At 34.7% G+C, this 24,713-nt stretch overlaps 1 non-coding gene across 1 annotated transcript; it reads left to right on the top strand.

Moving 5' to 3' along the window:
• The first annotated feature begins 23,800 nt into the window (after positions 1-23,800).
• On the top strand, positions 23,801-23,907 carry LOC143651040 (U6 spliceosomal RNA). Its single transcript, XR_013159786.1, has one exon. It is a non-coding gene; the product is annotated as a U6 spliceosomal RNA (small nuclear RNA).
• Positions 23,908-24,713: the final 806 nt, after the last annotated feature.

The raw sequence follows: 24,713 nt of genomic DNA, 5'->3' as shown, positions 1-24,713 counted from the left end.
TGTTTCTCAGGCCATCATTCATCCAAGTGGATCTGTGGAGGGAAAGCTTCCTAAATATATCATTACAGTGCCCATGCATCAGGTGTTGTGCTTGAACTGAAAGTGGAATCCTAATAAATGGTGGTGGTGGTTGGAGTGGGGGTAGAATTCCAATGCAAATGCTTTTATAATCCGTGGTAACACTTTCTTTGTTTTTTCTCTCTTTCCTTCTTCCATCCTTCTTTCCTCTCTTTTCTTCTTTCTTTTACTCCCTTCATTCTTTCCTTCCTTCCTTCTTTTTGTCTTTTTCTTTTATTCTTCCTTCCTTTTTTCTTTGTTCCTTCTTTCCTTCTTTCTTCCCTTCCTTCTTTCCTCCCTACTTTCTCTGTTTCCTTCTCTACAGCTCTACTTCTTTCTGTCCATTCCTTTCTTTCTTTACCTTCCTGTCTTCCTGTCTCCCTGCCTTTCTGCTTTCCTCTCTCCCTCTTTACCTCTCTTCCTCTTCCCTCCCTCCCTCTCTCCCTCCCTTCCATTTAAGTTTAACTTGCTTGTAGGAATAGGAGATGCATTGGTATATAGCACACTGTTTAGTTTGAGAAAACCTGTCATTTTGGGGAGTGCCTAGGGGACTCAACTCAATTGGAAATATATGTTTCCTACCTGGAGCTAGTAATATTCGCCTTTCAACTTTTTAAAAATATTGCAATAGTAAATTTAATTGATTGAGATTATCAGAAGCAGAAAGGATTTGAAAAATTACCTAGGTTTTAAATTTTATTTAAAATAATTCTTTAATCCCAGAAAGACTGAAGAGTAATGTAATATGAAAGGTGAGGACTGTTAGGGAAATCAGAGCCCTGTTAAATGGCCACCACCCACACCAGACTGACCCCATCTTCTTCCTGGGGAAAGTCACAAACATGCCATCTTTGGCCTTCAGCTTCCTCTATCTCCTTTTCTATTTTGCGCTGTTCCACAACCTGGAAGAAATGTTAAGTCTAACGAAAAGCCCCCATCACCAGACTTTAAACCCAGACACCACGGGGGCAAGTAGCCCCAAGTGCTTATCAGAACAGGAATTCTCAGTGGCAGGGCCTCCTTCCCCAAGGTAGATAAAAACCACACTCAAACAGTATAGATTTGTGTCTCTTCTCTGAAGGAAAGTGGGATGTGTGGAGCTGCCATCTGTCAACCCAAATCAGGAGCACTTTTCAGCCACCCTGGGAAGACTGGCCATGGTGGAACTTCTTCCCCTGCTCTATTGGACTCTTTGTGTTGTGTATGTGACAAGGAGATTATTTGCTCTTTTTGGACTCTTTATTCTGTGCAAGTAATGAAGGGATCCTTTGCTGAAAGTTTCTGTTTTTCCCTGAACCTGTTCCCATGATACACTGTTGTAACAATTTGTTCGACAGGGGTGAGTGGAGAAGTTACGTCTGTGTTACTTTTGTTTAAGTGAAAATCTCTCATTAGGTTACACCCCTTAGTCTGCAGCAATTCTCGAAAATCCCTAGGATTTCAAGGACAGCAGGAATTTAACCAAATAACAAGAAGGAATGCCATATAAAATCATTTTAATCTCATAAAAGGAGTATAATTTTTTAAGGCAAAGCATAGACTCTTAAAACAAAACAATGAATAAAATTAACTACATAGAGAATGTGTTAGTTTTCTATAGCTGTGGTAACAAATTACCACAATTTACCGGTTTAAAACAACACAAATTTTTATCTGTCATTTCTTTTTGTTAGAAGTGTGACACAGGTCTCACTGGCTTGAACTAATGTGTTAACAGTCTACACCTTTTTTGAGGACTCTAAAACCATATTCCTTTTTTTGCTTTTTTACAGATGTTAGGGGTTACCAGGATTCCTTGATTTGTGGCTCCCAATCCTCTATTTTTATATCCAGCAATGTAGTATCTCTCTGACCTAGACTTGATCATCCTCAATTTTCTTCCTCCTATTTTCTCTCCTGCTCCTTCTTTCACTTTTAAGGACCCGAAATAACATTGGTCCACCATGTAATCCAGGCTAATCTCTTTATTTTCAAGTTGTCTTAGTTCCCCTTTGGCATAAACCTAACCTACTTTTGGTGTCTTAGTTTGCCAAGTTACATGACAAATATGACAGAAGAGGTTGGATTAAAAGCAGGAAAGTGGTTCATGACTTAGAAGGCTAGAAATCCAAAAATCAAGGTGACAGCAAAGCTGTGCTTTCTCCCCAACATCTACAGCGTACTTGTGCTGACTTGCCTCAGTCCTTGGGGTTCCTTGGCCCTCATCTCTGCCTCCTGTCACATGGAAATTTCTTTGTCCTTGTGCCTGTCTTCTTGTTTCCCCACATACATGTGGGGAAGCCACACATGGCTTCTGGCTCCTCTCTGTGGCCTTCTCTGACTTTTCCTTATAAGGCCTTCAGTAATGCAGGCTAAGGTCCACCCAGACTCAGCTCGCCACACGTACATGGGATGTTAGAAGATCCTTCCACAGATGGACCACAGCTTAACTGATACTGCATCTTCAAAGGGTCCTGTTTACAGTGGGTTCACACACACACAGGCATTAATGTAGGGTTAAGAACGTGTACATAATTCAATATCCCTCATGGGAATTCCAGCAATTAAGACATGAACATCTCTAAGAGACCATCTGCTCATGACTAAGAACACTGCATTATCTTTATGGTCCACAGGAAACCCTCTTCTCCACCAATCCTTATGTGACATAGAATTGAAAGAGATATTCTGTAAACCCAAGGTGGTGTTTTTGTTTGTTTTAAATAAATTATTTAAAAGTTATTTAACAACAGACACCATTTTCTTGATTCATAAAAAAGAAATAAAGTATTTGCAAACTATAAATCCTCTCTAATGTGGCATGTGCCTATGAGAGCTTCTAAATCACCAAGTTATAGGAGCCATGTCTGACATTGAATATGAAGTCCTTTTTGCTGAGTTAATTGGTTTTTTTGGTGCCAGATGGGTTGTATGCTTTATGGGTCAGAGACAATTTCCCCAGCACTTAAGTCATAGATGGTCCTTAAATATGTTTATTTAATATATAAATTGTTTTTATTCTTGGGGCTTTATAATTAAATATATTTTATAAAATTATTATGATTTCTTATTATAATAATGATTACTACTTTAATAGGTCTTAAATTTTTATTAAGATGTTTGAGGAAAAATAACTGCATTTGTTCCCTTTTATATTCTCCATACTTAAAACAACGTTAGGTATTTTGTAGGCCCTTGATAAATTTAGATTGAATGGATCAACATCCAAATGACAGATTTCTACATCACAATTTTTAGTGTCTTCTCCAAGGGAGGCTTTTCACTGTCACATTTATTAAGAACATGTCAAAATAGTTTAAATGAAAAGCTAATTGAAAGATATGAAACATTTTAAGAATAGCTTTTCAAGTAGTAGGCAGAGGCCCTTCTGAATTAGTACATCCTTAGCATCAGGAAACCCAAAAATCTGCATCTTACTCTTCACAGTGACTTCAGAAATGTAGTTCTCATATACAGGATGTTCTAGTTTGCTAGCTGCTGGAATGCAACACACCAGAGATGGATTGGCATTTAATAAAAGGGGATTTGTTTCATTAGTTCTTCAGAGGAAAGGCAGCTAACTTTCCGCTGAGGTTCTTTCTTATGTGGGAAGGCACAGGGTGATCTCTGCTGGCCTTCTCTCCAGGCCTCTGGGTTCCAGCACCTTTCCCTGGAGCTCTAATTTCTTTCTGCAGCTCCAAAGGCCTGGGCTGAGCTGTGAGTGCTGAGATGAGGTATGCTGAGCTGCTTGGGCTGTGCTACTTTGAGTCTCTCATTTAGCACCAGCCAATTAGATCAAACAGCAGCAGGCACGCCTCGTAGCGGACTGACTGCAGATGTAATGCAGAATGAAGTTCACATGCCATTGGTTCATGTTCACAGCAATAGAACTAAGCACCTGCACCTAACCAAGTTGACATCTGAATCTAACCACCACATGGGACATAAGTAAATTGTAATTAGCTTTGTTTATCAGCCAACCATTTTATATATTTAACTTCATCAGATAATCTTGACAACCTCATTGTGTTTAAATGTGTTCCTTAAAAATGTGAATTGGTTTAAAAGATAAGTTAATTTGAATTCTGTTTCTGTAAAGGTGCCAATATTTAAAAAAGAAATTTTTTTTTTTAAATGCTACATCTAATGAAAATAGGATGAGAAATATGAGAGAAGTGAAGAGAGTTGAATGAAATGAAAGTTAAATTACTTTCTAAGCTCTCTGTTAGGTAGGCTGAGCTCAATTATTAGGAAGCTACTAATTATATTCTGCAAAGAACAAAGTATCTGCCTTCTTTTCATTTGTTAAAAGGAGATAATAAACTAAATTTTCTGTGAAGCAGAAAGTTATGCCTACTTTCTGTCCAATGATTTTGCAATCAAAATTTGACCCTTTCTTTGACTAGTTTTCCTAACTGGTTTATATAAAGAGTGATGAATTATATAAATAAATAAATAAATATATATATATATATATATATATATATATATATACTCTTTATATAAATATATATATATATAATATATATATAATGTTAAATTATTTTTTACCTCTTGTGCTACTTTGAAAGGATGTATGTACCCTAGAAAAGCCATGTTTTAATACTAATCCCATTTTGTAAAGGCAGCCATTTCATCTAATCCCTATTCAGTATTGTATGTTTGAAACTGTAATTAGGTCACCTCCCTGGGGATGTGATTTAATCAAGAGTGGTTGTTAAACTGGATTAGGTGGAGGCATGTCTCCACCCATTTGAGTGGTCTTGATTAGTTTCTGGAGTCCTATAAAAGAGGAAACGTTTTGGAGAATGGGAGATTCGGAGAGAGCAGAGAATGCTGCAGCACCACAAAGCAGAGAGTCCACCAGACAGCAAACTTTGGAGATGAAGAAGGAAAATGCCTGCTGGGGAGCTTCATGAAACAGGAAGCCAAGAGAGAAAGCTAGCAGATGATGCCATGTTTACCATGTGCCTTTCCAGATGAGAGAGAAACCCTGACTGTGTTCACCATGTGCCTTCTCACTTGAGAGAGAAACCCTGAACTTCATCAGTCTTCTTGAGCCAAGGTATCTCTCCCAGGATGTCTTAGATTGGGCATTTCTATAGATTTATTTAATTGGGACATTTTCTCAACCTTAAAACTGTACACTAGCAACTTATTAAATCCCCCTTTTTAAAAGCCATTCGTTTCTTGTATATTGCATTCCAGCAGCTAGCAAACTAGAACACCTACTTTGGTGCTCATTTATTAAAAATTTCTGGAATTCATGTATTCATTTTTCTTTTTTTCATATTGAAAAGTGCTTTTTTCTCATTACAAAAGTAATGTTACCAATGAAAACTAATTCAAGAAATAAAAAAGACACTAAAAATTCTATCACCCAATGAAATATTTCCATGATATGATCAAATGATTGTATTTTACATGACATTAGGGGGCGTATCAGTTTTATCTAAATTTTGGTGGAGACCTTTCCAGCAATAACTGTAGATCAGTACATTATCATTGTATTGCTGTATGTCAGGTATTCCATTGAGTGCTTATAGCATCTCCCCTTTAACCAGTTATGACTGGATGTACTTTTAGGTTAGTTCTAGTAATTTTAAGTTCAAGGGGTTCTGAGGAGTGCATATATCTGCCACCATTGTCTAGTTGTAGAGTTGGCATCAGTACCTAGAGATAGAGTCAATTATCAAAAGTTTTTTCCATAAAATTTGGAATTTTGTTGGGTTTACGGTGGTTTACTATTTCTTTATTCTTGCCAAAAACCAAGGTTTGTCGTGCTCAGCTTTTCTATTTATTTTGTTTGCCAAGTCATGAAATTTCAGCTACATAGTCATTATTTAGCTCCCCTTAGTTTCTTTTGCCCTTTTTTTTTAACCCCCTCCCCTACTTTCTTTAGCTCAACATGCACCATAACAGTATTTAAAAGTGTGTGTACCAGAGCCAGACCAAATGCTGATTTTGACATTTGTTAATTCTACTAGGCTGGGTAGTTTCCCTATTCCTTTCAGGCCTTCATTTTCCCATTAGTACAATAGGAATAATAATAGTATTTATGGTATTTACTTGTTATATATGTGGTATGAGTTAATAACACTTATTTGTTCTCAGAACAATACCTAATACATCATATATATGTGTGTGTTAGCTATAATTTTATTAAATTAATTAATTTATTTATTTTTGCATGCTGTATGGCAGGATCACATTTCATTCTTTTTCATTGTGTGTATCCTATTATTGCAGCACCATTCTTGAATTTTTTAATTTGTTTTGTTGGTTTCTTTGTTTTGTTTGTTTGGAAAGTGCATGGGCCAAGAATCGAACCTGGGTCTCCTGCATGGCAGGCTAAAATTCTCCCACTGAACTTCTCACCCTCTATAATTTTATTTTAATAAAGACACGTAATCTCTATGTTTTAATTTGAACACTGCTTTGAATCCCATAGACATGGCTTCAAAGTGTACTCTTTTTTAAGCTTTCTAATTAATTTATAATTTCATTTTATTTTCCACAGTTTTACAAGGATTGTTGAAGTGAATGTGTTTTAACTTATAAGAAGTTAAACATTTGGATCACATTTTAATAACTTATCTTAGTTTTGTGTATTATAATCAGAGATTATGGCCTGTGAATTCTCTATTTTAAACAAATTTATTAATTTTTTGTGGTCAGACAGATTATTTTTTAATTGTTCCATGGATATAAGCAATTGTTCTTTGCATATAAGGAATTGTTTCACTTGTGAAAGTATTTAAACTTGTTGATACTGATTAGAATGTTCAAATTCATCTTAGCTATTACAATTTTTTAACAAGATTTGTCAAATTTTAAAAAGCTCTACTAGATGCTTGCATGAAAAAGTGTTTTTCACAAATACATTCTCTTTAGAAAGTTTTGCTTTATATAATTGGCTCTTATTGTTTTCAATATGAGAATGTTAAGTCTATTATATTTTCTTGGAAAATTGAAGTTTTTATCATTGTATAGGAATCTTTTTTTCTTTTCTTTTTTGAATGTGTTTGCTCATATACTATGCTACATGTAATGCTAGGAATATTTTCTATTGTGAATAGCTGTTTGTGATTATTTTACCTACTTCTTATCACCAAATTGTTATTTTTTATAGATATTTTTAGGGCAGTTTTAGATTTACAGAAAACTTGCGCAGAAAGTACAGAGAGGGTCCACATACTCCCTCCACCCCAAACCCACAGTTTCCCTTATTACATCTTGTATAAGTGTGGTACGTTTGTTAGAGTTGGTGAACCAATGTAGATATATTATTAACTAAAGCCTAATTTACATTATGGTTCATTCTTTGTGTAATACAGATCTAAGGGTTTTGAGAAATACAAAATGTCATGTACCCACAATTAAAGTATCATGCAGAGCAGTTTCACTGCTGGAAAAATGTTGTGCTCCACCTAGTCAGTCCTCCACCCTTCCCTAAACCCTAACAACCACTGACCTTTTTACTGTCTCTAAAGTTTTATGTTTTCCAGAATGCCATTTAATGGAATCACATAGTATCTAGTCTTATCAGACTGGTTTCTTTCATATTAATATACATTTAAGTTTCCTCCTTGTCTTTTTTTTTATTGCTGTTAATTCAAGGAAAAAAGGTTGCATAAAATCCCATTTGTTCTAGAAATATGTGTCCTTTCCAGTACATAACATTTCAAATATCAAAATATATGTTAAACATACAAATACTTCCTTGTCTTTTTATAGTTTGTCATTTCTTTTTATCACAGTATAATATCACATTGTATGGATATAGCACAGTTTATCATTTCACTTATTGCAGAATATCTTGGTTGCTCCAAATTTTGACATTAATGAATAATGCTGCTATGAATATTTGCTTGCAGGATTTTGTATAGACATAACTTCTCAACTCATTTGACTAAAAACCTAGGTGTGAGATTACTGGATTTTATGTGGTCAGCCTATGTTTAGCTGTTTAAGAAGCTTCTAAATTGTCTTCCACAGTGGCTGTATCATTTTGCATATCCACAATGAATGGAAGTTCTGTTCCTCCATAGTCTTGCCAGCATTCGGTATTGTTAGTGTTTAGGATTAAGGTTTTTTTAATCAATGTATAGTGTTAATCTCATTTTAATTTGCAAGTCCTTAATGACAAAGGGTGTTCAACATCTTTATACAATTATTTAGCATTGGTAGGTCTGGTTTGGGGAGGTTATATACCATTGAGGTCTTTTGCACAATTTTTATATAAGGTTGTTTGTTTTCTTACCATTGAGATTTAAGATTTCCTGAGTAATTTGGATAGAAGTCTTCTGTCAGATTTGTGTTTTGGAAATATTTTCTCCCGGTATATGGTTTAGCTTTTTATTCTCTTAATAGTGTCTTTTTCAGAGCTAAAATTTTTATTTTAATGTAGTCAAAGTCCAACTTATTATTTTTTTCCTTCATGGATCGTCCTTTTTGAGGTTGCATCTAAAAAGTTTTCACCAAACCCAAGGTCACCTAGATCTTCTCCGTCTTTTAGAAACTGTTCAATATATGAATGATTGCGTATTATATTTCTGTGAAAATTCCTTAAAAATCATTACACATTGTGTCCTTTTCCTTGTTGAGTGCTTTTGTTCGTAGAGTCTACTGTGCTGGATACAATGCCAAGACTTCTTCTGTTTCTCATAATTGTCTAGAAATTTTTCGTCTATCCCTTATTTCAATTTTTGTTGCTTTATTTTATGCATGTGTTTTTTTTTCCTCTTTTTTATAAGCAACATATGTTGGATTTTCTTTTCACCCATTCTAACAATTATCCATCTCTAATCAAGAAATTCAGCCTGTTTACATTTAGTGTAATAAATGAAATAGTCATTTTTATGACTTGCATTTTATTTTATGTTGGCTATTTATTTTACTTTGCTATTGTTTTGTTCTTCCTTTTTATTATTTTGTTTGCTTTATTATACTTATATCATTTCCCTTTATTCCTCGCTAATTATGTGCTATTATGCTTTTCAATATGATAGTGCTTATATTTCAACTTCTAACATTATATTTTCATTTACTTTTTTTCTATTATTTGATAGATCAGAAGTGAAGATATTCCTCTGACCCACAATCCAATATAAAGGTTTTAGCAAACAAACATTTACTTCCCCACTTCTCTTGTCTTTTGCCTCATGTGTTATTCAGGATAAACTAGGCTATGCTCTGGTTTAAAAATAAAATTCCACAAGCCTCTGCTGCCTAGTGCATTTAAGTAGAGTTTACACTTATGCAGTCTGTACCAGATTCAGCAGCATTAAAGGGATGTTCCCTCTGAGTGGGAATTCAGGAATCTAGACTGTTCCACCTTTTGACACTACCATTTAAACATGTGGCAGGGAAACACCAAGCTGAAACTTCAGTATATATTACAAGCCTCACTTGCATTCATATTTCATTGACCAGAATTAATCACATGGGCGCACCCTAACTGCTGGAAAGTCTAGAAAATGTTGCCTTGATTTGTTCTCAGGAAGTGTGCATTGTCAGGTTAGTATTGCTTTCTATATACCTCCTTTTTTCTATACATTTGCAAAACATTTTTGTTAGGAAATAGGGAAAAATTATTTTGTTTAATGAGGAAAATGCGTGAGGTTTACTTGTTGGAAATGGGGAGACAATAGGAAAACCAGACAAGTTAATAGGAAGGCTATGCCGGTAGCTTTGTGATCTTCCCCCATAAATGTGGGTGGATCATGAACAAAATGGAGCAGTAAGTCCAAGTGCAGGTCCCACCCTCAGTGGCCTGGATTGTGGGTCCTTTCTCGTGTTAATGGCCTTCTGTTGAGAAAAGCTGGATACCAAAAGCAATAGCAGATGGTCAGTGTGGTAAGTTGGTAGTCTAGCTAGCTCTGCCTCAGGATAATTTTTAGGGGGCATTTGGGAGGGCATTCTTCAACGCGAATGATGAGGTTATGAGGCAGTGCCTAGGGATTGTAAACTTAAGAGGGATTTTCCTAAGTGTGGGACCTTGACAAATTTTTGGTTACTGCAGAATTGTTTTATCTCACATAGTGATTCAAGTCAGTGGATTTGAATCAAGTGGTGGATTTAGCTAAATAGGAGGAAACCCCAGAACTAAGAGCAATGGATTTGGGGATTTGAATTGTTTTATTAGTTATTGTGGCTCTTTGCTGCCTTGAATTCTTTCTCCATTTTGATTACCACCAATTTGATTCAAGCTGACCTGAGGTGATAGGACAGTTCGAAAAGAGATTCAAAAAGTAATTTTTAAATACTTGTATCATTCATTTACACACATACATTCATGCACACACACGCAATTTCATGCATATATGTACACAGGTATAGATGCTTTTGTTTATTTTTATCTTCCCTGTCTTTGATATTTGTCTTCTTAGTCAATTTTTACTTTGCTCAAAGAATTTGTTAAGCATGCTCTGCCAAACTCCGAATATATGCGTAGGGCTTCCTTTCTCCTTCCCTCCTTCCATCCCTCCCTCTTCCCATCCTTCCTGTTGATTGGAAGAATCTTGTTTCCCTATAGGATTCTTGAAAGCCAAACCCTTTTCCCTCAGTACACTGAAGATGTTATCTGATCATCTTCTTGTTTACTGTACAGGATATGAAAAATCTGATCATCTTTCCTTGAAAAGAGGCTTGTTTTTTTCTGTTTGCAAGTTTCTAAGGTTCTTTAGCTATATTTGTTATTAAGGAATTTTGTCAGGATATTCTATGTCTCTTTTCTTATTTTTATTAATCTTGCTTGTATCTCAGTGAGCCCTTTCAATCTCAAGAATCCAGTCTTTCTCCTTCTTATAAAGATAAAAATCATCTTTCATTCCATGTATAGTTGTTGCTTCTCCTTCTATGCCTTTTGCTTATTCTGAGATGTCTATATTTAATCCTTACATCTTCTGAAACTATTCTCCAAGTTTCTCCTTTTTCCCTTTATTAGTTCCATTTACATTAAAAAATGTTTTCCATGTGTTTTGGTGTTCTAAGCCAGTAGGTCTCAATATTAATCATATTCTTTTGTTCAGTTAGTGGATTGAATATTAAATTATGGAATTATTCAAAAATACTTTGTTATCAGTATATTTTATTCAGTATTGTACATCTTGAGATTTCTTATTGCCTTTCATTTGAAAACCTCACCAGAGTTTTTCATCACTTTTATTCACCTGTTCTAAGGGCTCAGCCTTTCTTTCTCTGAATCTAGAGAATCTTGAGTTGTTTTTTCTCTTTGCTTTTGCATATGGCTTTGTGTGGCCTCTCCCTGAGAGCCAGACCTTTACTGATTGGTAGCAAACACAGCCATTTCTATTCTTGTGGACTGTTGGTGAACCATAGGAGCTGTGACCACTCCATAGCCCTTCTAGGTGCAAGGAGGCCTTTCCAGAATCATATGTGAGCATGCCAGGGAGCCTTTCCCAAGATGATTGACAGCTTGCATGCTGTTTGTTGCCTCTGAGCTCTTTAATTGAATCCATGTCCAGGGCTATCAAGTTCAGTTGTGCAGGAGTCACATCACACAAGAATGACTGCTGAGGGGGTGAGTAGGGACTGAAAGCCATCTCCTGCTCCTTTGGCTAAGCCGTGGTTCCCCTGGGGATGCCTCCACAAGAAAGAAGTGTATAGTCTTTTTCTAATTTCCAAGAAGTACCCAAGTAGAATAATTGTGGCTGAAATCAAATCTGATAGCCAGGTAAACCCTTTTCTTTGTTCAAGGCCCACAGATCCACCAGGATTAAAGAACAGTGTATCTATCATTGTCTTTGTCTCCCAGAGGTCATGGTGGACCTGTTGTTCAGCTGTCCTCCTAGGTGTCGGCCAGGATGCCTATGCAGATGATAGTCTCACTCCAGAGAGACGGAGAAAAGGCGTTTGGGGGGAAAGACTTCAGAGACATCAACCTTTGCTGTTACACATATACTGCTTTTAAAGAACACTTTATTAGACCTAGAAATCCTTTATATGTCATATATGTGGCAAATATTTATCACATTTACTCAAATTTTAATCCTATAGGTTTATGTTTTCTTTTTTGGGGAGGATTTGACATATCTATGGGTGTCTGTGTGTATGTTTTGCCATATGGAAGTTTTATGTTCTAAAATAATAAAGAATGCCAATCATTTCCTTTATGATTTATGAATTTGACAACAAATCAGATGTACCAACTGGTTCTTAACAAGTGATCATACCCACATATAGATCTATCTTATTCTAATTAATAGCTGCATAGCATATTAGTAAATTATAAATAATTTAATGATCACCCATTAGTTTACATTTTGATTGTTTCTAACATTTTATTATTATAAATAGTGTTACTGTGAACCAATTTGTAAATATTTATCATTTCATGCACAGTCTCACAACGAGTGTTTATCAAATAACCACCATGGACTGGGTAGTGTTAAAGCTGAGGGGTTGAAAAGAGAAGAAGGTGGGATAGATATTGTACAGGTCTATCTTTATATAAATTCCTAAAATTGAAATTTCTGGCTCAGACTGCATCATTTAACATTTTCAAAATTACTATCAACATTTTCCAAGTATAAAATAGTTTGTTATTCACACCTTTGTTCATCTTTTCAATGTTCCTGTGCTGGTTTGAAATTGTTACATACGCCAGAAAATCCAAGGTCTTTTAATCCATTCCTGTAGGTGCAGACCCACTGTGGATGGGACCTTCTGATTGGGTTGTTTCCATGGAGAGGTGACCCATTCAAAAAAGGCAGATCTTAATTCTTCACTGGAGTCCTTTATAAAGAGAACAAAGAGAAAACACAGAGAAACAGATAGAGAGAGCAGAGAGATGAAACCAAGTGAAGGACACAGAGAAAGAAATGCCCTGGACACGCTGAGAGAAGACCCACAGGATGCAGAGCTCAGACAGGTGTTCCTGGGGAAGCCAGAAAGGACATACAGAACATAAAAGCAATGGAGCCTGGGAACCAAGGACCAGCAGACGCTATCCCATGTGACAGAGGAAACCCCGGATGCCGTCCACTTTTCTTCAATGAAGGTATCTTATTGAAGCCTTAATTTGGACATTTCCATAGCCTTAGAATTGTAACTTGTAACTGATAAATCCCCATTGAAAAGCCAACTCCTTTCTAGTATTTTGCATTCTGATAGTTTTAGCAAACTGAAATAGTTGCCAATTTAAAAAGGTGAAACATGATAATGAATGGTTACTTTGATTGAATGTTTTTTTTATTTTGAGTGTGAGTGAACATCTCATATGTTTAATCATTATAAATATATGTTCTTAAGTAAATTGTCTCTTCAAATGGGGCATTTGTCTTTTGCTTATTGACTTATTGAAGTTCTTTATAAATTAAAAAGAGTAACTCTGTCATGTAAATTAAATCATTGTTTTTCCTAGTATATAACTCAGTGCTCAGTGACAGAAAAGATAATTGACTCTAATCAAATTAATAAGGAAGGATTGCTTGTAGGGTTTTATGTGGCTTGTAAGACCTTTGGCTGGGTTGAGGAACTTCTTGCAGCTTGAGGCGTGTGAGTGAATTTGAGAGGTATGCTACCAAAATGGACTGCTGTGGCCGTGCTGCTCCTGCAAACCCTGAAAGCCACTTGCTGGGTTAGAAATAGCCATACCATAGTTCATTCCAGAACTAGTCTGTCTCTTATTATTGTGTCAGCCTTGCTGTGCTATGCCTTTAACTTGGAGCTGAATTCAGTTTTTACCTAGGCTTAATTGAACAGTGAAATCCAAATTATACCCAGAGGCCTAATTGCCTGGCAGCTACAAATATGTAAGCCCTGTGTACAGAAAAACACAAGGGATGCAGGTTATAATGAACAACCGGTCAATTCTTTAATTTTCATTTAGTGCCATTAGTCACACAGGAATTTAAATCACCAATGTTTTCCTGGTAGAAAAATTTAGGGATCATTTTCAGAAAGTAATCACACATTCCAAGACTATAGAACTGCTTTCTTTTAGACTTATATTTAAACAATTTAAATCTTTAAAATATCTTTTTAATTTTGCTAGGCTTGAAAAATGTTTTAAAGGATATAATGAACTTTTATGTACAAGACTGTTGGTCAATCAATTCATTACTATTTCTTTTTTGAACTGGATTTTTTAAGAGAATTGAACAATTTTATTGAGATGTAATTCACATAATATAAAATCTACTCAATGTAACTGTCCAATGTAAAATTTTTAGTTAATTTACAGATCTTTGCCATCACTGTAATCTAATTTTAGAAGATATTCCTTACCCTAATGCAGTCACCCTTCATCCTCTCCTCCAGCCCCAGACAATCACTAATCTACTTTCTATCATTATAGTTTTGCCTTTTCTGGAATTTTCTTGAAGTGATATCATTTTGTGTCTTGCATTTTTCACCTACCATGATGGGTTTGAAGTTCATTCATGCTTTAACATCAATCATTACTTTGTTTCTTTTATCCATTCACCAACTGATGGACATTTGGGCCATTTCCAATTTTGGCTATTTTTAATGGATAATATCAGCATAAATGCTCAGTACTATTCTTTGAATGAAAAACTTCTTTTTCTTTTTTTTCCATTTCTCTTAGGTGGATACTAGGACTAGAATTACTAGGTGTTGTAAGCAGAACTATGGGCCCTCAACAGTGTCCCCATCCCAATCCAGGAGACCTAGAATATTTTACCTTACATGAATAAATGTATTTTGCAGATGTGAGTAAGTTAAAGATTTTACAATGGAAGATTATTCTAGATTATCCACAATCTAGATTATTCTAGATTCTCCATATATAATATTCTAGATTATCCACCCAGTATAAATGCAATGATTCTTATATGAGGGAGGCAAGAGGCTCAGAGTTAGAGAAGATGCTACCTTGGAAGCAGAGGTCAAAGAAAGATAGATAGACATGGGAATGCTACACTATGGGCTTTGAATATGGAAGAAGGGACCATGAGCCAAAGAATGCAAGTATCTCCCAGCAACTAGAAAAGGCAAAGAAATAGATTCTCTCCTAATGCCTTCAGAAGGAATACAATTTTCAACACTAAAGTCATTTTTTACTGGCCTGACAACTGTAAGATAATAAATTTGTGTTGTTTTAAGTCACTAAAGTTTGTGGTAATTTTTTACAGGAGTAATGGGAAACAAGTGTACCGGGTTATATGATAAACTTATGTTTTGCTATCTAAAAATTTGCTGAATTGTTTTCCCAAGTGGCTACATTATTCCACATTCTCATATTTTCTAAGTTTTAGGACTCTAGCTTCTCCACATTTCTTGTTGCAGACATTTCTTGTTGCCTGGCCTTTTTATTATACACCTTCATATGGGTGTAAAGTGTATCCCAGTGTGGTTTTAATATTCTTTTCCATGATGACTAATGGTTTTATCACATCTTATGTGTTTATTGACCATTTCTGTATTTCTTTGGTGAAAAGTCTCTTTCATCTTTTGCCTATTTAAAAACTGGGTATTTATCTTATGAAGTTATGAGTGACATATTCTGAAAATGTGGTTTGTCAATATTTTTCCTATTCTATGGCTTGTCTTTTCACTTATTGGTGGTCTCTTGATACTTAAACACCTTTATTTTTTTTCTTCCATCATTTGTGCTTTTGTATTCATACCTAAGAAGCCAATGACTAAAACAAGGTTATGAAGATTTATTCCTATGTTTTCTTCTAAAAATTTATACTTTCACTCTTCTATTTAAGTCTGTGATCCATTTTGAGTCAATTTTTGTGTATGGTGTGAAGTAAAGTCTAAATTCATCTTTTGCATATGGATATCCAATTGTCCCAGAAACATTTGTTGAAAAAACTACCCTTTCCTCAAGGAATTGCTTTGGCACCTTTGTTGGAAATAATTTGACCATAAATATGAGAGCTCATATCTGAACACTCAATTCTATTCCATTGAACTCTTTGATTATCCTTTTGTCAGGACTTCACTGTCTTCATTAACACAGCTCTGTAGTAAGTTTGGAATACAGAAGTGTATGTGCTCCAATTGTATCCATGTTTTCCAAGAATATTGTGGATTTCCTGGAACCATTTCATATGCATATATAAATTGTAGGGTTAGTCTTTCCATTTATGCAAAGAAGCAACCCGGGATTTTGATAGAGATTGCATTTCGTGGGTAGATCAGTTTGAGGGATGTTTCTATTTTAACAATATTCAGTATCCTTATTTATGAACATGGGATATCTTTCCATTGTGTAGGAATTCTTCAATTTTTTCAGTAATGTTAATAGTTTTCAAATGTAAGTTTTGCATCCTAAATATTGCATTACTTTTTATGATTTTTAATGGAATTGTTTGATTTTATTTTCAGACTTTTTACTGGTAATATATAGAAATGCAATTAATTTTGTATAATGATCTTGTGTATTTTGGCTTGGCTGAACATGATTAGTTTTAGCATTTTTTTGTGGATTTCTTTAATTTTGTTTGTAAAGCATCACATCATTTGTGAATAGTACAGTTTTACTTCTTTTCCAATCTGGGTGCCTCTTGTTTTTGTTTCTTGATTTCACTGGCTAGACCCCCCAATTATAATATTAAATAGAAGTGAAGAGACAGATATCTTTGTCTTCTTCCTAATCATGGGGAAAGTAATTTATTTTCTGAAATACAATATTAATTGTAGGTTTTTCATAGATAACTTTTATCATGTTGAGGAAGTTCTGTTCGATTTCTAGTTTGTTTTAGTGTTTTTTGAATTATAAATAGACATTGGATTTTGTCAGGTTGCTTTTTCTACATCTATTGAAATTGAACATATAATTTTGCCCCATAATTTATTAACATTATATGTTACATTAACTGATTTCTAGATATTAGTGCAACCTTCAATTTGTGTGGAATATCACACTTGGACATGGTGCATAATTCTTTTTATGTGTTCCTGGTTTGGTTTGTTAATATTTTATTGAGGATTTTTGCAGCTTTATTTGTGTGGAATATTGGTTTCTAGTTTACTTTCATTATAATATCTTTGATTTTAGCAACAGAGTAATACTGAGTTCATAGAATTAATTTGAAAGTGTTCACTCGTCCCCAGTTTTCTGGAAATAGTCAGAAAGAGCTGGTATTATTTCCTAAATTTTTGGTAGAATTTGCCTACAGATCTACCTGAGCCTGTGTTTTTCCTATAAGAAGATTTTATATTACTAATTCAATTTCTTTATTGTTTTCAGTCTATTCAGACTTTCAAATTTCTGTAGACCTGTTTTAAAATTTATTTATTCTTTTCTCTTTGCAACCTAATATGTTGTTAAACCCAGTAAATATTTTTTTTATTTCATATATAGTATTTTGCTGTTTTAGATTTTTCCATTGTGTCCTTTTTAGAGTTTTTGCATTTCTTCTGCCATCCATCACACTTCTGCCCATTATATCCATTTTTTTCCTGTAATTTTAAAAGTATTTTTATAATAACAATTTTTAGGTCTCTTTCTAACTAATTCCTATAGGTATATATGAGTCTACTCCTATGGACTTAAGTTTTCACTGATTATGCGTCATAACTTCCTGCTTATTCTCATGTATAAATATGCAAACACATGCACACACACATGCATATGCAGAGTATTGCAGTGAGGACTTGTTAAATCTATTCTGTTATCATCTTCTGAAGAGTGTTGCATTCTGTTTTATCTGGCAGTTAAGTTACTGGCAGTCATTTTTGTCTTCTGGTTGCAAAATTCCATATTTGATGATTTTGCTCTTTTCAATTTTGACCCAATCTTATGATATAATTTTTGTCACAGGACATAATTGTTACACTTAAGGCATGCCTCTTCTTTGATAGCATTGAAAAGTCTGCAGTTTTATCTAATCTATTTAACTTGTTGGAAACTGAACTCAAAACTGAGCTTCTTAAATCCCTTGATTTCTTTTGCCTTTCCAGTGGTTGCTTTCTGCTTTGTTCCTCAGAAGACATGCTTATGTACAGTTTAACAATTATTCAAGGATTTAAGGAAATTTATAAGTGTATTTTGAGATCTCCCTCTATGACTCGTTTTCAGTGTTTCTTACCCCAGCCCCTGATTTCAATGCCGTTCTAGTATTCTATTCTTTTTTTTTTTTTTATTTTTATTTATTTATTTATTTTTTTTTTTTGGGGAGGAAGGGAAGGAAAGACAGAGAGAAGGAAGGAAGGATGGAAGGAAGGAAGGGAAACATCTTTAAACGTTTTCTTGTTTTATTGTATTTTGTTTGTTTGTTTGTTTTTTACATGGGCTGGGGCCGGGAATCGAACCGAGGTCCTCCGGCATAGCAGGCAAGCACTTTGCCCGCTGAGCCACCGCGGCCCGCCAAGTATTCTATTCTTAACCTCTGGCCTATGACTCCTCAGACTTGTAAGTTTGCCATTTTCTGCTTGAACTATATTTTTGTTTGCTGCTACAACTGGGGAATACTCTGGAGGAAATCACTAATTAAAGTGTGGCTCTTACAGTGTATTCTTGCTTTCATTCAAGGGTTATATTCCCTCTAGTTTCACACTGCTTTTTTTCACTGCCTTATGTCTTCAACAGTGTTTTTGAGTTCAGAATTTATTATAATTATTATTAGTATTGGTTCAATATAAGTTATGCTACCATTTACCACAAGTGGAATGACTTATTGTATCATTTTTCAAGTTTTACTTTTCAGTGAATATTTTTATTTATCCAAATTGTGAATTGATTGACATAATGATTATCATAATATCTGTAGAATATAGAGTGATATCCACTTCTTATTCTTGATATTTGTAACTTCAGTTTTCTTTATTTTTCTTCCTTTGCCTTATAAATTTAATTTCATTATATTTTCAAAGAAAATCTTTAGCTGTGTTGATTTTGGCCTTCTAAATTTGCATGGTATATCATTAATTTTCATTCTTCTATTTATTATTTTCTACTTCCTACCTTGGTTTTAATGTACTATTCTTTTCTGTCTTTATGAGAGGAAAGTTACATTATTGTTACTGTACCTTCCTTTTTTATATTAAGTACAAAGCAATACATTTTCCTCAAAATTTTGCTTTGGGGGCAGGCCATTGTGGCACAGCAGGCAAAGTTATAACTTGCCATGCCGGAGATCTGAGTTCAATTCCCTGTGCCTGCCCATGCAAAAGAAAAATTGCTTTTGCTTCATTTTACATACTTTAGTATGTAAATTATAATTCATTTCAATTTTCTAATTACATTGTGGTTTTTATATTTGACGTTGGATTCTATTATTTAATTTCAAAACATTTGGGTTTTATCTTGTTATCATTCTCTTATTGACTCATAGTTTATTTCTATTGTGGTTAGCTGTCATGATCTATAAATTTTAGCATTTAAGAAATTTTGATTTTCCCTCCTGCACATGTCTGGGGCCAATGTTTCTGTTTTGGGCTAGTCTTGTTGAGGGGCTTGCTTGAGGCTGGTCATAGGGGCTCCAGGCCTTGGGAAGCCACTCTCAGGGAAGTTAGGTGCTGTCCCTATGTAGCTGAAACTGCAGCCTGGTCACCTGCCCTATGCTGGACATGGAGTGCCCAACCTGGTGCAGGCTGGGGACTTCTAAGAGTATGTTCAGTGGCATTTGAGAACTTGGAAGCAGTCCTGAAGACAGCACTCACATTCCCAGTATGGACTCCTGGTGCCAGAAAAAATAGAACAAACTTCTTTCTCAAAAATTGTGGTTGGTTGTTTTGTCCTGTGCCATGGCATCGTGAAGGAGTTATACAAACACGTTGTCTTTATTTCATGTGATTCAGAACTCTCCCAAAATAAAGACATCTGCCTGAGAGGCAGTTTTCAAAATATTTAAAAGCAAACATATTAGTCTCTCTACCTGGGGCAATGAATAATGGTTAAGGCAAACAATATAGTTCAAAAAGACTGGGAAGAAAGGTTTAAAGACTTTGAAGAACAAGGGCTTGTAAAAGTTCCCCACTTAGGTACTATGAATTTAAAAGGCAGTATGCATGCCCAGAATGGAGCATATTGCTAAGAAAACACCTGAAAAAGCCTAAATCCTTACCTTTGACTGAACTTCTAGCTCTGTAAAAGCAACCAGCTAAGGCTAAGGCAGGGTGTGAATTGCCCAGCTAAATATTGAAGGAGTGTCTAAACAAGCAGGGAGCCAGTTAGCAAATACTGGGAGGTTTAATTGTTATTCTTGCTGTTTTTTTTTTTAATTCCAGATCTTTTAAGGAAACTGTCAAAACACTAGCTGATCATTCCACTAACCAAGCAGAGACTTCAGTAGCCACACAAAACAAAGCATAGACTGTACAATATTATTTCAGAACAGTCACTAGACAGCAGCAGGCAACAACAGCAAATTGAGGAGTGGGAAGACTCTGATTCAAGGGTTTATACATTGGTAAAATTTGGAATGCCCAATTTTCAGCAAAGAATTACAAAGTAAATGGTCAAGTATGAACTATACACTGGGAAAAAAAATGAAATAGAAACTTGCCCTGCAAAATTCCAGGCACCAAAACATGGTATCCATGGTAGTGAATAATCCAGTGTTGTAAATATGCTCAGAGAGCTACAAGAAACATTGGAAAATGAGTTAGAAGAAGCCAGAGAAATGCTAAGATAGTGCTCCAAAGAGTTCACATCACTCTCTGTAGAACTAGTGAAGTTAAACAAAGCACTAACAGAAATAGTTAATTCACCAAAGAGGATCAGCAAATTTGAGCCAAAAAATAATACCACAGATGAACAAACTTAATTTAGATCCACGGGGATTACCCAATCTGAGAACAAAAAAAGAATGAAGAAAAGTGAAGAGAGTCTAAAAAACTTGTAGGACACCATCAAGCATACCAACATACATGTAATAGGAGTTCCAACGGAGAAGAGAGAGTAAGCAGGGCTGAAAGAATATTTGAAGAAATAATAGTTGAAAATTTCCCCAATTTGATGAAAGACATGAGTCTATATATCCAAGAAACTCAACGAAACCCAAATAGGATAAAGTCAAAGACATCCATACTGAGACATATTGTAATCAAATGATTGAAAGTCAAAGATAAAGAGAATTCAGAAAGCAGCAAAAAAAAAGTGTTTTGCATGTAAAATATCCTCAGTAAGATCAACAGCTGATTTCTCATCCCAAACTATATCCAGCAAGACTATCATTCAAAAATGAAGGAGAATTTAGCAGATTCCCAGATCAACAAAAATTGAGAGTTTGTTGCTAGTAAACCTGCCCTCCAAAATATGCTGAAAGGAGTCCTTCAGCCTAAAGTGAAACTACATTAGAGAGTAACTTGAATCGAAAGAAATAAAATACACTAGTAAAGTTAGTTTTATCTATAATCGCAAAAGTGAGTATAAATTCATTTCTGGTAAGTACTTCTTTTCTCCTACATTATTTAAAAGATAGCTACATAAAATAATACATCAATGTCAGTGGATGTACGTTGTACAAGGAAGTAATTTGTAGCAATAACATGAGGGATGGGCAACAGATTGATATAGGAGCAGTTTTATATGACAGGAAAGCAAAATTGAAGGAATTGCACAACAAAATTATGATCTAGAAGACAAATGCCAAATGGCAATGCAACTCCCTCTTTATTAGTAATTACATTAGATGTATATCAGTTAAATTCTACTTAAGATGCAGAGATTGGTGTGGTGCAATGGTGGCTCAGTGGCAGAATTCTCACCTGCCATACCAGAGACCCAGGTTCAATTCCCAGAGCCTGCCCATGCCAAAGAAAAAAAGGAGAGATTGGAAGACCAGACTAAATAAACCATGTTTATTATTGCCATGTACAACAAACTAACTTTAGAATCATGAAACAAATGCAATGAAAGTGAAAGAACGAAAAAAGATATTCCATGGAAACCATAACAGAAAGAGAACTGGAATGGCTATACTAATATCAGACAAGTAAGAACTTAAGACAAAATTTCTGTAAGAGATAATAAAGAACATTACATGTTGATAAAGGGTCGGTCCATCAAAAATATGTCACAATTATAACTGTACCTGCAAGCAGACTCCCAACATAAATGAAGCAAACATGATGGTTGAAGGGGAAAATAACAGTTGTAGTTGGAGACTTCAACACTCCAACTTTCTGCCGGGTAGAACTTAGAAAGAAGATAAACCAGGAAGTAGAAGATTTGAATAACATGCAAAGCAGCTAGAGCTAATGTAGAGTATTCCATCCAACCACAGCAGAATATACATTCTTCTCAAGTGCACATGGAACATTCTAGATAGTCCATGTATTGATACACAAAATGTATCAATAAATTTTAAAATATTGAAATCATACAAAATATTATCTTTGACCACAGTGGAATGAAATTAGAAACCAATAGAAGGGAAATTGATAAATATGTAGAAGTTAAAAATATTTACTCTTAAGCAGTGCATGAAAGAATTAGCAAATGCTTGCAGGTTAGTGGAAATGAAACCAAAACATACCAAAGTGATGGAATGCAGCCAAAAAGCGCTCACAGAAATTTGTAGCTATACCTACATTAAAAAAAAGATCTCACATCAATAATTTGACCTTCTACCTTGATGAACTATAAAAAGAAGAGCAAACAAAAAGCCATCAAAAGGAAAGGAATAAAGTTTAGAGTGGAAATAAGTAAATTAGAAAAACAGTAGAATCAATGAAACCAAAAATTGGTTTTCTGAAAAGATCAACAAAATTGGCAAACTTTTACTAGGCTGACTAAGAACAAAAGAACATGTAAATTACTAAAGTCAACAAATAAGGTGGGAACATTGCTACCAACATTTACAGCAATAAAAAACGAATATAAGAAAATATAATGAACAGTTGTATGCCATCAAATTAGGTAATCTAGATGAAATAGATAAAGTCCTAGAAACAAATTGCCAAAACTGACTCAAGAAGAATTAGAAAATCTGAATGGGTCTAAAACAGATAGTAAAAAAAACCTTCCAACAACAAAAAGGTCCAGCACCAGATAGTTTTGCTGTGAATCTATCATAAAGTACATCAGTATTTCTCAAACTCTGCCAAAAAATAGAGAAAGGAATTCTTCCTAACTTGTTCTATAGGGCCCATATTACCCTAATACCAAAATCACACCAGAAAGGAAAACTTCAGACAACTATCCCTAACAAGTACACATACAAAAATCCTCAGCAAAATGATAGGAAATGCAATCCAGCAGCATACTAAAAGGATTATTATACACCATAACTTAATAATTCCAATCTGAAATACATACCCAGGAGAATAAAAAACAAAGTCATATACAAATGTTAGTAGCACCATTCTTCACAATAGCCAGAAAGTAGAAACAACCAAGATGTTCATTAACTAATGAATGGGTAAACAAAATATTGCATAGCCATACAAAGGGATATTGTTCAGCCATAAGTAGGAATGATATACTGATAGGTGCTACAACATGGAACCTTGAAAACATCTTGTTTTGTTAAAGAAACTGGCTAGAAAAGACCACATGTTGTAGGATTCTATTTATATTAACTGTCTGGAATAGGCAAATCCATAGCCACTGAAAAGAGATTAGTAGTTGTCAGGGGGCTGGGGAAAGGGGTAATGGGGTGTTGTGACTGCTTGATGGGTATGGGATTCCTTTTTGGGGTGATGAAAATGTTCTGTAATTAGATACTGATGGTTGTAAAACATTGAGAATGTGATGGAAGTCACTGAATTGTACAGATTAAAATAGTTAAAATGGTGAGTTTTATGTTATGTGAATTTTACCTCAATAAAAGGTAGCTGTTCTAAAAAATAAGAAAAACAGAAAATGAAATTTTGAGTGCTTGTTTCAGCAGTACATATACTATAATTGAACTGATACAGAGAAGATTAGCATGGCCCTTATACAAGAATGACATGCAAATTCATGAAAATGTCCAAATTTTTATGCACATTAAAGATGCTCAACAATCCCCAAACAGGATAAACTTAAAGAGAAATATGCCCAGAAACATAATAGTCAATCCATCCTATTCCAAGGACGAGGAGAGTTCTGAAAACTGTAATAAGTGCAACATGTTATGTACAAGGGAGTCCACATAAGATTGTTCCATTTTTTCCTCAGAAGGCATGGAGGCAAAAAGCAGTGTAGACATATTTCAAACACTGAAGGGAAACAATTTCCAGCAAAAAATTTTTATTCAGGAAAACTCTTTCAAAAATGAAGGAGAGATTAAGACATTCCTACATAAACAATGGTTGAGAATGTTGGTCACCATTAGATCTGCCCTACAAGCAATGCTAAAGGGAATTCTTTAAACTGGAAGGAAAAGACACTAGACTGTTGAGCAAAGTGGTGTAAAGAAATAAAAGACCTTCAGTAAAAGTAATCAGTGGGTAACTGTTAATGCTCATAAGTTTGTAATGTATTTTTTTTATGTAACTACATCTTTTACTTCCTATGTTCTAAAATGCAAATGCACAAGATGATAATAAATCTATGGTTTTGGACCTACAATGTATAAAGTTATATGTTGTAACAAGTCCAACAATAGGTGGGGAAAGGGAGGAATTGTAGAGGAACAATGTAGATTTTTGCTATTGAAGTTAAGTTGGTATAAAATCAGCATGATTGCTATAGATTAGTGGTTTTAAATGTAAGCTCCATGGTAACTACAAAGAAAATATATATACAGAAAGAAATGAGAAGGGACTCAAAATGGTACATTGCAAAAAAATCAAATAAATATGAA

The sequence above is a fragment of the Tamandua tetradactyla genome, chromosome 11 (assembly GCF_023851605.1).
Source record: "Tamandua tetradactyla isolate mTamTet1 chromosome 11, mTamTet1.pri, whole genome shotgun sequence".
NCBI lineage: Eukaryota > Metazoa > Chordata > Mammalia > Pilosa > Myrmecophagidae > Tamandua > Tamandua tetradactyla.
The sequence above is the reverse complement of the archived record's forward strand: the minus strand, read 5'-3'. Positions and strand labels throughout refer to the sequence as shown.